Source organism: Trachemys scripta, chromosome 12, assembly GCF_013100865.1.
Source record: "Trachemys scripta elegans isolate TJP31775 chromosome 12, CAS_Tse_1.0, whole genome shotgun sequence".
In the NCBI taxonomy this organism is placed as follows: Eukaryota; Metazoa; Chordata; order Testudines; family Emydidae; genus Trachemys; species Trachemys scripta.
The window spans coordinates 3,948,758-3,952,838 of NC_048309.1; positions in this window are offsets into that span (position 1 = coordinate 3,948,758).

Consider the following 4,081-nt stretch of genomic DNA (forward strand, 5'->3'; position numbering starts at 1 on the left):
AAGTGTAAAAATATAATTAGGAAGGCCAAAAAAGAATCTGAAGACTCAAAAAATAATAGCAAAAAAATGTTTAAGTACATCAGAAGCAGGAAGCCTGCTAAACAACCAGTGGGACCACTGGATGATCGAGATGCTAAAGGAGCACCCAAGGACAATAAGGCCATTGCAGAGAAACTAAATATATTACTAAATATAAACATATTGCCTCTATATAACTCCATGATTCGCCCACATCTTGAATACCGTGTGCAGATGTGGTTGCCCCATCTCAAAAAAGATATATTGGAATTGGAAAAGGTCCAGAAAAGGGCAACAAAAATGATTAGGCGTATGGAACGGCTTCCGTATGAGGAGAGATTAATAAGACTGGGACTTTTCAGCTTGGAAAAGGGACGACTAAGGGGGGGATATGATTGAAGTCTATAAAATCATGCCTGGTGTGGAGAAAGTAAATAAGGAAGTCTTGTTTACTCCTTCTCATAACACAAGAACTATGGGTCACCAAATGAAATTAATAGGCAGCAGGTTTAAAACAAACAAAAGGAAGTATTTTTTCACACAATGCACAGTCAGTCTGTGGAACTGTTTGCCAGAGGATGTTGTGAAGGCCAAGACTATAACAGGGTTCAAAAAAGAACTAGATAAATTCTTGGAGGATAGGTCCATCAATGGCTATTAGCCAGGATGGGTGGGGATGGTTTCCCTAGCCTTTGTTTGCCAGAAGCTGGGAATGGGCAACAGGGGATGGATCACTTGATGGCTACCTATTAGTTTCACTCCCTCTGAGGCACCTGGCATTGGCACTGTCGGAAGACAGGATTCTGGGTTAGATGGACCTTTGGTTTGACCCAGTATGGCCGCTCTTTTATTCTTATAACTACATCGCTCAGGGGTCCCGAGTGACATAGTTATACCAGCATAAGTTGGTAGTGTAGACCAAGCCTCAGGCTCTGATCCAGCAATCAGATCTTCTAGAATGGATCCCTGCACCCTTGGGGAAACCATTAACTTCAGTGGGGCTCCACACATCTGCAGAGGTCTGTGCTTGCATATCTGGTAGCATGAGAAGGTCTTTCCCGTTAATAGGTCATGAATAGGTTGGAATATGAACAAGAGGCTAGGCAGCTCTCCAACACCACATTCTACAAGCCATTACCCTCTGATCCAACTAAGGGTTACCAAAAGAAACTACACCATCTACTCAAGAAACTCCCTGAAAAAGCACAAGAGCAAATCTGCACAGACACACCCCTAGAACCCCGAGCAGGGGTATTCTATCTGCTACCCAAGATCCATAAACCTGGAAATCCTGGACGCCCCATCATCTCAGGCATTGGTACCCTGACAGCAGGACTGTCTGGCTATGTAGACTCCCTCCTCAGGCCCTATGCTACCAGCACTCCTAGCTATCTTCGAGACACCACTGACTTCCTGAGGAAACTACAATCCATTAGTGATCTTCCTGAAAACACCATCCTAGCCACTATGGATGTAGAAACCCTCTACACCAACATTCCACACAAAGATGGACTACAAGCCGTCAGGAACAGTATCCCCGATAATGTCATGGCAAACCTGGTGGCTGAACTTTGTAACTTTGTCCTCACCCATAACTATTTCACATTTGGGGACAATGTGTACCTTCAAATCAGCGTCACTGCTATGGGTACCCGCGTGGCCCCACAGTATGCCAACATTTTTTATGGCTAACTTAGAACGCTTCCTCAGCTCTCGTCCCCTAATGCCCCTACTCTACTTGCGCTACATTGATGACATCTTCATCATCTGGACCCATGGAAAAGAAGCCCTTGAGGTATTCCATCATGATTTCAACAATTTCCACCCCACAATCAACCTCAGCCTGGACCAGCCCACACAAGAGATCCACTTCAGTACTAATAAACGATGGCCACATAAACACCATCCTATACCGGAAACCTACCGACCGCTATACTTACCTACATGCCTCCAGCTTTCATCCAGACCACACCACTCGATCCATTGTCTACAGCCAAGCTCTACGATACAATCACATTTGCTCCAACCCCTCAGACAGAGACAAACACCTAGAAGATCTCTATCAAGTGTTCTTACAACTACAATACCCACCTGCTGAAGTGAAGAAACAGATTGACAGAGCCAGAAGAGTACCCAGAAGTCACCTACTACAGGACAGGCCCAACAAAGAAAGTAACAGAACACCACTAGCCATCACCTTCAGCCCCCAACTAAAACCTCTCCAGCGCATCATCAAGGATCTACAACCTATCCTGAAGGACGATCCATCATTCTCACAGATCTTGGGAGACAGGCCAGTCCTTGCTTACAGACAGCCCCCCCAACCTGAAGCAAATACTCACCAGCAACCACACACCACAGAACAAAAACACTAACCCAGGAACCTATTCTTGCAACAAACCCCGCTGCCAACTCTGTCCACATATCTATTCAGGGGATACCATCATAGGACCTAATCACATCACATCAGCCACACTATTAGAGGCTTGTTCACTTGCACATCTACCAATGTGATATATGCCATCATGTGCCAACAATGCCCCTCTGCCATGTACATTGGCCAAACCAGACAGTCTCTACGTAAAATAATAAATGGACACAAATCAGATGTCAAGAATTATAACATTCAAAATCCAGTTGGAGAACACTTCAATCTCCCTGGCCACTCAATTACAGACCTAAAAGTCGCAATATTACAACAAAAAAACTTCAAAAACAGACTCCAACGAGAGACTGCTGAATTGGAATTAATTTGCAAATTGGACACCATTAAATTAGGCTTGAATAAAGACTGGGAGTGGATGGGCCATTAAACAAAGTAAAACTATTTCCCCATGCTTCTCCCCTTCTCCCCCCCAGTTTCTCACATCTTCTTGTCAACTGCTGGAAAATGGGCCATTTTCATTATCACTACAAACAGTTCTTTTTCTCTCCTGCTGATAATAGCTCACCTTAACTGATCACTCTCCTTATAGTATGTACCCATTGTTTCATGTTCTCTGTGTATATATATATCTTCCTACTGTATTTTCCACTACATGCATCCGATGAAGTGGGCTGTAGCCCATGAAAGCTTATGCTCAAATAAATTTGTTAGTCTCTAAGGTGCCACAAGTACTCCTGTTCTTTTCCCGTGTATGTTTGCAAAGTATCTTGAACATAGGGTGGTGAACATAACAGCCATACTGTGTCAGTCCAAAGATGCATTTAGCCCAGTATCCTGTCTTCTGACAGTGGCCAATGTCAGGTGCCCCAGAGGGAATGAACAGAACAGATAATCATCAAGTGATCCATCCCCTGTTGCCCATTTCCAGCTTCTGGCAAACAGAGGGACACCATCCCTGCCCATCCTGACTAATAGCCATCGATGGACCTATCCTCCATGAATGTATGTAGCACTTTTTTGAACCCCGCTATAGTCTTGGCCTTCACAACATCCTCTGGCAAAGAGTTTCACAGGTTGACTGTGCCTTGTATGAAGAAATATTTCCTTTTGTTTGTTTTAAACAAACCTGGTGATGTGTGAGTTGGGCACCAGGACTGACTGAAAGATGGAGAAAGTTGATTTTTTTTTTAAGTTGGAACTAACAAGATACACAGAAACTTCACATGACAAAGACTTTGTATAGTGTATACCTCGCCCATGTCATTATCTGCTTTTAGAACATAAGAACGGCCATACTGGGTCAGACCAAAGGTCCATCGATCCCAATATCATGTCTATCGACAGTGGCCAATGCCAGGTGCCCCAGAGGGAATGAACCTAACAGGTAATGATAAATGATCTCCTTCCTGCCATCCATCTCCACCCTCTGACAAACAGAGGCGAGGGACACCATTCCTTACCCATCCTGGCTAATAACCATTAATGGACTTAAACTCCATGAATTTATCCAGTTCTCTTTTAATCCCTGTTATAGTCCTAGCCTTCACAACCTCCTCAGGCCAGGAGTTCCACAGGTTGACTGTGCGCTGGGTGAAGAGTTTTAAGATTGTAATCTCTTCAGATCAGGTAGTTTGGACTCTAAACAAATGATACACATTGCTAAGTTATTTTAAAATG